The sequence below is a fragment of the Petromyzon marinus genome, chromosome 46 (genome assembly GCF_048934315.1).
Source record: "Petromyzon marinus isolate PM22_M1 ecotype Great Lakes invasive population chromosome 46, UKy_Petmar_22M1.pri1.0, whole genome shotgun sequence".
NCBI classification, from domain to species: Eukaryota; Metazoa; Chordata; class Hyperoartia; order Petromyzontiformes; family Petromyzontidae; genus Petromyzon; species Petromyzon marinus.
Window position 1 is genome coordinate 6,412,395 of NC_133712.1, and position 10,148 is coordinate 6,422,542.

The window sequence follows — 10,148 nt, forward strand, 5'->3', positions numbered from 1 at the left end:
ATCGAAATCCCTAATTGAGATCGGATCATTGGGGTTTATTGGTAATAAATCAGCATTTTGCGACCCTCACTGCCACCGTGTAGCATATTATTACGTGTCAGGGACTCCATGAGATGATAGGACAATAGTCCGAGTCCATAATTGGCAATAAGTAACGGCAAAGCAGTTATAAGTGACTCACAGAATTGTGCGCAGTCGCGTATACAGGACACGACTTCCCTGAAGGCATCAACACCTTCAGCGAGCGCGATGCCGATCACACAACGCGGTTCGAATTCGATCCTTGATCGATGGCTGCACCATCGCCGCACACGCGTCAAATAAAAACCAAGGGACAAGTCCTTACTTACTAACACTATCTTTTTTCATTTCTGGAGGGGTTGCCCCCCTCCACCTGAAAATCCTGGCTCAGCCATTGCCCACGCGCCACTCACCTTGAGTGCCACAGTTCGGCTCTGGTCCCACACAAGCTGCAGGAGGTTGGGTCGGCCCAGCACCTTGGTGAGCAGGTCGGCGCGGACGCGGTCGTACACGTACAGCAGGTAGTGCGTGTCGGCACGCGCATAGTGCAGCATGTCTGGCAGGAGAGGCCTGTGTGTGTGCGTGCATACGTGGATGTGTGCAAGTGTTGGTGTGCGTGTGTATGCAATTGTGAGTGTGTATGTGTTTGTGTGTGAGTGTGTGCATGCGAGTGTGTATGAGACGCAGATGTTAATGTACCGCAACATTTATCTGTTGACCCATGTTTCATTTCTGGTGAAGGCTAACATCATTTGGGAGTGATATAAAAACCAGTATTGGACCTCCCCCAAGACTGACTGGGCCTTAAATGAGTACCTAGTATAAGATATGAACATCAGCACTGGGGAAACAAAGGAGGTCAGGCATGATGCTAACCACATTACCCTCTCAAACATTGTGCCAGCCTTAATAAGGGCTCGCTAAAATAACTTGAGTGGGGAGGGAGGTGAAAGTGCTTCATATGTACTGTTCTATGAGCCCAGTGATGGGACTTCAATTCCTCACCCTGGCGAACTAGATTCAGCAGTCTATTCAGGCGACACGGGGGATCTTTGTCCTTGTGTGTGAATGTGTAAGCAGTAGAGTAGCGGCTAGCACCCTGTGCTATGAACCTGGTGAAACGAGTTCGATTTCTACTCACGGCAAACACCTGTGACAATTATCTGAACCGGCCCCGGGCCTCCACTAGCTCGACTCAGCCTTAGTTGAGGCTATACAGGGGATCTTTGCCTTTGTTTTTGTAAGTGTGTACAAGTTAGCCCGTGCATGCGCGCGCGTATGCAGAGGTTCGAGCAAGTGCGGCGTGCGTACCGGATGCGCCAGTCAGCCAGCTGGTACTGCTTGTCGGTAGACAGGCTGCAGTAGTGCATGAGGAGGTGGGCAAGCGAGTTTCTGGCGAGGCCGAGGGAGCGCGCCGCTGGGTGCGTGTCGAACAGGCCCACCACGTACAGGCCCAGGTCACGTTGCAGCCACTCAATGTCCGAGTCCGCTCCGTGGAAAACCTGCGCCCCCGCCACACCGCAGCGTCAATCACCACGTCACCGTGGCAATCACTGCGCCACTGCGTCGCCGCGTCAAGCACCACGCCTCTCACGTGGCCGGTGCTCAAGATATGGTTACAACGTCCCTAGTAACCATCGTCGCCGCCGCCGCCGCTGTCAACAAGGCATGGCTGCAGCCAGCCCCCCTTAATTGCTTCCTTTCTCTATTTCCCTTGCTCGCTCCGACCTGCTCCCTCCTATTCTTTGGTCCTTTCGGTAAAGTCACCACCACGTAGAAGGGAAGCAATAAAATAATACAAATATAAAACAATACAATTCTCACGACGTTTCGACTGCAACACAAGCAATCGTCATCAGGTGTGAAAACCACAGCAAGAATTTTATTGTTTTATATTTTTATCATTTTATTGTTTCCCTTCTACGTGGTGACTTTACCGAAAGAACCAAGAATATGAATCCCTGCAGTCACGAAAGCTTTAAATAAATAAAAAAATTCTGCTCCCTCCTGTTCTCCCCGTGTAATTCTGCGCCCCGAGATGTTTGTTACGCTTTAGGTGCAATACAAGTGCAATTTATTGTTGTAAACATTCACCCAATGGCATTCATATCGAGTGTGCAGGCAGTGCAATGATACATTGGCAGCAAGCTGGAGGGACCCAGGCGTCATGCTACAAAGTCGGCGAGGGAGAGGGATGTCTCTCTCCTTGTTTTGCTGTCTCACTCGATTATTTTGTTTATGCATGTCTACGTGCACGCGTGCCTCTCACCTTGACAATGTTGGGGTTGGTGAAGGCCTCGTTGAGGATGTGCAGGTCGTCGCGCAGCATCAGTGTGTCGATAATGAAGTCCTCTTCGCGCGTCGAGATTTGCATGAGGCAGGTGATGCCCAGGAAGGAACGGTATGAGTGATGCTACGGGGCCACGCACAGGAATAGCCGCTCAACGGTGGGCGGACAAACAAGAGTAGAAGAGGCAGATAGGCGGTCGAGCGGGACGAAAGCACACAGACGGCACAACCCAACAAACCAACCGCACATCACAACTCGATATTATACGACCATACATGTCACACTCACATGCTGGCACTCACCCAGACAACAAACACAGATCCCCCGTAGAGCTTTAACAGACTGTTGGGACAAGTGCTGTTAGAGAGCACCTATGAAAGCCGAAACGGCACACGAGGGGTTGGGTGGCCAGCACCACGCCCGGCCGCCTTTGTCTCCCAAGCGGCAATGTTTTTAAACATCGCACCAGGTACTCAATTGAGGCCGAGTCAAACTAGGGGAGGCCCAGGACCGGTTCAGATAATTGTGCTCTCGCACAGTCGGTACGGCGACCGGCTCCTCTTGAGGGCGCTCCACCTTCATCTTCTTCTCCGCTGCAGACACGGGGATCCGTCACTCATGGCGCGTGCGTGCAGTAGTGTGCTGGTTAATGCACTGCAAACCCAGTGACCTGATTTCAATTCCCGCTTCCGATCAACAGCAATGGCAAATATTTGATCAAGTCCTGCGCCTCCCCGAGGTCGACGGAGCCTTAAATGAGTACCGGGCACGATGTGTAATCATCAGTGCTGGGGAAACAAAGGCAGCCGAGCCTGGTGTTGACTACCCACCCCTCGTGTAATCCTGGATCTTCAGAGACGCTTGCTAACAGCACTTGCCCCAAGTCTGTTAAAGGTGAAACGATTTTTTGTCGTGTGTTTGTGAGCAACGCCTCGACTTCTGTACGTGTCTGCATGTGTGTGTGTGTGCACATGCACGTGCAAGTGTTTGCGACTGCTGGATTAGTGCATGTCTCTGTGTTCATGGTGTGTGTGTGTGCCTTCACCGTGTTTGGCTTTTGCAGGCTGTGCCGAGCTCTTCTTTGGTTTCTCTGGCACTTTCATCAGTTTCCAGCGACTACAGATCTACAGAGACGGATGAGATAGCACTCAACGGGTTCTCATCACTCACTCAGTCAACTACTTAAACACTCATTCACTTACTCAGCCACTCAGGTACTCGTTCAACGATCCAACCACTCATGCGCTCAACTACACTCTCTCACCTACCCAAGCACTCACTCAACCATTCATTCACCCACTCATCTGCTCAAACATGCACTCAAATAACCACATTAATCACCAAACCACTAAAATTGCTCACTCAGCACCCATCCGCACAAGTGGTTTGTGAAATGGAATGATGGAGATAATGATGATGATGGAGATGTGAGCAAGATGTTAGCACACAACAATCACGTGTTACCTCAAACACTTTTGAGTTAGGATCCAATTTCTTTTCTTGAAATGGCAGAGATTTCCCGTCACTGGATGGTAGATACTGCAAGCACAAGCACATGAACAGATGCACAAGCGAACTTTTTATTTTCAACCACTTCCTCGAGTCCCCACGTCTTCATGTTTCCAGGATTTGTGCGTCAATAAAGACCGTTTTATCCAAATCCTAAGTGACCCCGTGTCACGTGTGACCCTGTGCTAATATTGTGTCTCTATGCCTCCTATCTGTCTCTCATTTACCATGCCTCCTGTGTGTTCCCCACGTCCCTAAGTCGCTTGTATCGCTGCATTGTCTTGGTGTCCTTGTAATTCCCGTGTCTCAAAGTCCATGTATCTCAATGCCACTCAACTACCCCTGTGCCTCCACATGTCCCTGTCTCCCCATGTCTCACCATGCCAAAGGGGTTGACGAACGTCTGCAGGACACGCGCTGCCTTCATCTGGGACGTGGAGATCTGAGCAGTGCGAGCCTCGTTCTGCTGCTCTTCGCTGTTCTGCACACCACAGCAGAGCGCAGAGCGCTACAGCACATCGCAGCGCACTACAGCAACATGACAGCAATTTCAGCACAGCTCAGAATGCGACAGCACACAAGAGAACACACAGAACGCCCCAGCACATGATGGCTAACACAGCAAACACAGCACGGTACAGAAAGCTACAGCACACGAGATCACACACAAAGTGCTTTCGCCAGCGGTGTGGGAGATGAGACATGGGTTGGTTGTGGTCGTGTGAGGATGTTGGGCTCACGTCAAACAGGGTGAGGACCGGGCGCGTGGCAGGCACCGCCCTCCGTGCTCCCTCCACTGCACCACACAAAGACAAAAGTCAAAGATCCTCAATATAGCTTTGAAAAGACTTTTAGGGCAAGTGCTGTTAGCGAGCATCTACGAAGGTCAGCACAGAACACGAAGGGGATGGGAGGACCAACACTACACCCAGCCACCTTTGTCTCCCCAGTGCTGATGCTTTACACGCACTGAGTACTCATTTAAGGCTGAATTAATCTAAGGGAGCCCCAGGACCGGTTTAGATATTCGTCACCAGTGTTGGCCATAAGCAGCAATCGAACTTGGGTCGCCAGGTTAATAGTGCAGCACGCTAACCAGCTAAACTACTGCTGTTCGTCGTGACCGGGAATGGAACTTAGGCCATCAGGATCGTGCCACTACACACTACCACTGCACAGCCGCTCTCTAGTGACATACAGACATAAGCTAGCACAGAAGATGCACAGAGATACAGACTGAACAATACACACGTGAACACACACACCCACACACAAGCAATAATATACAGGGCCACACACCTGTTGCAACCGCTGACACACAAAACGTACGCATGCAGACAGGCAAATAAAGACACGTTAACAGAGATACAGGAATGAATACACACACATATGAATGGAAATGCACGCAATTGAACACAGACATAGACGCAAAGATAGTCACAGAAATAATACGCACATACACGCAGCAGCCAAAGAAGGGTCATTGCTTAAAACATCACCTATTATGTAAGTTTTACTTTTAGGACAATGTTACTGAAAAGTATTTTGTTATTTTGCTTGTGCCCCACTGTAAATGCAGTCAGGACATTACTTGTTATTTATTTCACTAAATTATGTTTAATTTGTACGCAGAACATGGCAATTATTTGTATGATTACTACTCAAATTATAAGTGTGATATTAAAAAACAGCACGGTATTTTTTCATGTCAATAAAATGAAATTTACTCGTGACAGGCTAGGTGTACACATCACTGGTCACGAATAAAAAATATATAATCCATATCATGAGCTTTGCCAATATAACCAGCACAACTAAGTGTGAGCTACCTTCAGTACCGTGCCTTGTGATTGGCTGCCTGTCGTCCAATGATAAGCCATCGTGAGGACACAAGAGAGGGTTTTCCAATCGCTGTCAAAACACAGAAGAAAATTGATTGAACAATCAGTGCCACACTAGGGTGGGCATACAAATGATACCATTAATGTCACCTTTGGGGGATTGAAACATCTAGATTGTACTGTCAGGGTCAGGCAATGAACCAACAAAATCACACAGGGGTGTCAACCTACACGACAATCGTAACTTTATTCACACTCTAAGGACGGACATGAACTGAGCTCCTCATTGTCACGACGGTTTTGGGACGTGGAATTAAAAAAAAGAACCACAAATGAGAGTTCTGTGCCGGATGAGAAAATGAGATGTAGAGTTTATAATCGCAAGTAAAGAGGGCATTTGTGTGATGAGTTTTGGTCTCTGGTCACCTCTGTCCAGGTGATGAATGTTCTCGATGGAGCCTTGATGGGCGTTTCGCTCTGCGGGAACAGCAGCAAAGATTATTAAACAAACGCAACCTTTACTGCAACGAGTCATTACTTTTGCAGTCACTTGTGCCTGGTTGTGACCATCAACTCGCTACATTTGTGAACGTCGTTTAACCACGGGTGGCTGAAACTCCCAAGATCCAAAACCTAGGATCTTAGCCGGGTGGTGTTGGTGGCGAAGTCCTGTAACCCAGCACTATGGAGGCAACAAGGGTGGGTGGATCACACAAATGTTGTTAAACTCCCTTCCCGTTGCTTTTCAGGTGTCATAGCATGGCCTGCTAGAAGGGGGTACAGCAAAGGTTGACTTCATCTATTCGTTCTGTATGGGATCGACTGTTGCCTCCTCGCATGTGTGGGTTTTCTCCAGGAACTCCGGTTCCCTCGCATATGTAAACACTCATTAATTGGTTGATAACACCTTCATATATAGACGACCACAAAGTTTGGGGGGAAATTTGGCACAGGCTCACCGCCTGGTAGCCTTTCCCGCTCGTCTGTGGTTCCTCCTCACGCCTCTGAGTTGTTCTCTCGCTTCGAGTGAGCGAATAATGTGCAGTGTGTCACAAGTAAAAAAATTATTATTGAAACAGTGCCGGATCATTGTGTTTGACCCAGTATTGGCCCCAGGAGCCACCCAGTCACCACCTATATTAAATCCATACTCTTTGGTTCTTTCGGTAAAGTCAGGTAGGTAGAAAAACAATAGATTACGACGTTTCGATCGCAACACAAGCAATCGTCATCAGGTGGGACAACCACACCAACTGCTGAAGACAGCAGTTGGTGTGGTTGTCCCACTGCTGTCTTCAGCAGTTGGTGTGGTTGTCCCACCTGATGACGATTGCTTGTGTTGCGATCGAAACGTCGTGATCTAATATTTTTCTACCTACGTGACTTTACCGAAAGAAGCAAAGAGTATGGATTCCCGCAGTCACGAAAGCTTCAAATCAAGATTATATGAAATGTTTGATTATATTTATTTATGAACATTCTGCCTCTGACCGCTCGCTATCCCTCTCCCCCTATGACTTTCAGTCTCTGTCTCCCACTCTTTTGTCTCTGTTCTCGTTCTCCGACTCTCTTGCCCTATCTATCCTTCATCCGTATCTCAACCGTGGCCGTCCATTATGAACCCCTCGCTGCTCCACCGAGCCGCCTCCGCTTCTGCGCTCACCTTGATGAGCGGGACGAGGCGTGCCTGCTTGACGAGCTGCCACAGCTCATTGGCGTTCTGCCTCACGAGGGGCGGCACCGGATTGCAGCACGCGAGCACGCCCTGCAGCTCCCTGCGTCGGCAACGACGATGTCAACATGTTAGAGCAGCGACACGCGTCACAACACAACGCCAGAGCAATGCAACATCACGGCAAAACCACGTCACAGCAACAACACAATCTCACAGAAACAGCACAACGTTACAACAAGCCAGCACTCCCTCTCTGTCTTGCATCAAACAGCAATGGCATGGACTAGGGTGCATATAGCCGTTGATACTGGCAAAAGCATATCCGTTCAAGATGGCGTACATATATCCTATTCATGCTGGTGTACATACGTATATTGTTCATTCTGGCGAACGTGCGTATAGGCAGCTCAGGAAAGTCTATGTATGTATAGCCTAATAAAGTATTAAAGCTTTCGTGACTGCATAAAATTACTCATTGGTTTTTTCGGTAAAGTCACGTATGTAGAAATACAATAAAATTATATTATTTATTGTATTTCTACATACGTGACTTTACCGAAAAAAACAATGAGTATGTATAGCCTGTTCATCCTGGCGTACGTATGTATATTGTGTTCAGGCTGGCATACGTACGTAAAGCCTGTCTTGTCTGGCGTACGTATACATACCCTGGTCATTATCAGGATCATACTAACCAATGCTATTACCACAATGCAACCTTCATCATCACCATCATACTATCACCATATCATCACCAGCATCCAGATCACCATCCACATCAAAACATAATGAGTGGCACCACCATCAACACTATCACTACCACTCTCACTACTATCAGCACAATCATCAGCCACCACCACTATTACCAACAACAAGAACAGGCGCCATATGCCAATAAGTGGCGGTGACATCACCACGGCAGTTGTCTCAGGCCAGGTGCACTCCGAAGCCACGTCCAGTGTCGAAGGCTCGCTAACAGGCGCTCACGGAACAGAGCCAGGTGCCATGGGTTGACTGACTGCAATGACTGGGGCAGATGCACCAGCTGTGCACGCGACTGTGCCAACTTGCTGCATTTTAGCCGCCCGGCACTCGCTCTTTATTGTGAGCATCGCTCCTCTGCCCTTCGTTGTTGTTGGAGGGCGAATATTACCACCACTGTCAATACCATCATGGGTATCACTCGCACCACCATCCCAACTGTCCCTGCCACCACCGGCCCCACCACCACCGTGCGCGGCTTACCGAGGCATCTCCTCTGCGATCTTCATGAGCATGTGGTTTGGGAGGACGTATCTGTGACAGTAGGAGCACAACACACACCGGTCAGGCCAGGGCACTATGCACGTCGCAGCAATAACAATAATCACACAGGCCGTACAAGCCCAACAACGCAACAGCTACAGTAATCGTACTACGCAACCATTGACCTACGGCACTGGAATGTGCAGTTTCTACAACTGGTTCAGGATCACGATCAGGTAAATAAAAAGTGCTGCGTTGTACACCCCAGTGTTTTACTGTGCTATATTATAAAACACCCGTGTATCGATATTACCATTTTAATGTGCAATTTTATTGAGGGACTGTGTGTTGTTTTGGTGCGGTCTTGGATCGTTTTTGTTGTTGTTTTGCTGCCTTGCCCTAGAGTGCATTGAGTGTAAAAAAATCTACAGTAATTAATGTAATTATGCAATTTGTACTTGTATACTTCATATTCATACATTTTTCGCTACTCTGGACATCTGTGATAAAGAGTTCATAGCTCATCGGATTCCTCCAGTCTAAATAAATATTCTGATAAATCAAGATAAATATTTTGAACGCTGTGGTGTTGTTCTGTTTGCTGTGTTATTCTACGCTGTCGGAAAGTCCCGTGCTTTGCTGCACTATGCTATGCAGTGCAGTACACGGCTATTTCAGCGCCACGGGCGCTCTCACCCCGTGCTCTCGTCCTCGGCGCGTGCCGTGCGGTCGCGCCAGGCGTACAGGAGCCGGGCGGCGCTGCACTGCTGCACATCCAGTGGCTGCTTGTGCTTGTGCAGCAGCTCCAGGTAGGAGTCCTCGGTGAACACCGGCTTGTGGTAGCGCTGAGACACACACACACACGCACACAGGGAGAGAGGGGGAGATGGAACCACGCAAGTAGTGACAGCGGCAGCAATAATTACCAGGGTTCAGACTTGTTTGGTATGCTTCTCTCTCTGTGTCGCCTGTTGTATCTGTGTTAGTTCCCCCCTACTTGGGTGTCTGTATATACATCTGGGGTTATGTGTTTCCTCTCTCTCGTAAATTTAGCTCTTCTGTACCTGATGATGGCTGCTTGTGTTGCAACCAAAACGTCGTACGCTATTATCTTATTTTATTATTTCTCATTTATACGTGACTTTACCGAAAAAAACCAAAGAGTAATTACCTGGGATGTTAAAACGATCATCGGTTAACTGGTAATTTTTTTCAGCATCAATTACCAGTTCTGAAAGTCGGTAACCAATGTTTCCAGTGGGATTTTTTATCGTGAATGCACTAATTAGGATGCATGAACATTAAAACGGTACGGCGGGCCCGAGTCACCACATTGAACATAAATCGGCATTTTGCGACCCCCTCCACTGCCACTGTGTAGCATATTATTACGTTCCAGGGACTCTATGAGATGATAGGACAATAATCTACACACATTACACCATGAACTATATCACTTCGTTGATCTAGTTAAAAAGATAAATATATTCTTTGATTATTGCTCGAGGCCTTTTAAGGGAATAAACAATATTTTTGGAGGGGTGGGAAAACTTTCCCGATCAAGAGT

General features: G+C 48.2%; 1 long non-coding RNA gene across 1 annotated transcript; it reads right to left on the reverse strand.

The window, feature by feature from the left end:
- Positions 1–4,171: 4,171 nt before the first annotated feature.
- LOC142930965 (uncharacterized) lies at positions 4,172–6,283 on the reverse strand. The gene is made up of 3 exons (XR_012946962.1): positions 6,088–6,283; positions 5,650–5,731; positions 4,172–4,616 (listed from the first exon to the last, which is right to left on the reverse strand). It is a non-coding gene; the product is annotated as an uncharacterized LOC142930965 (long non-coding RNA).
- Between the last annotated feature and the right edge of the window lie 3,865 nt (positions 6,284–10,148).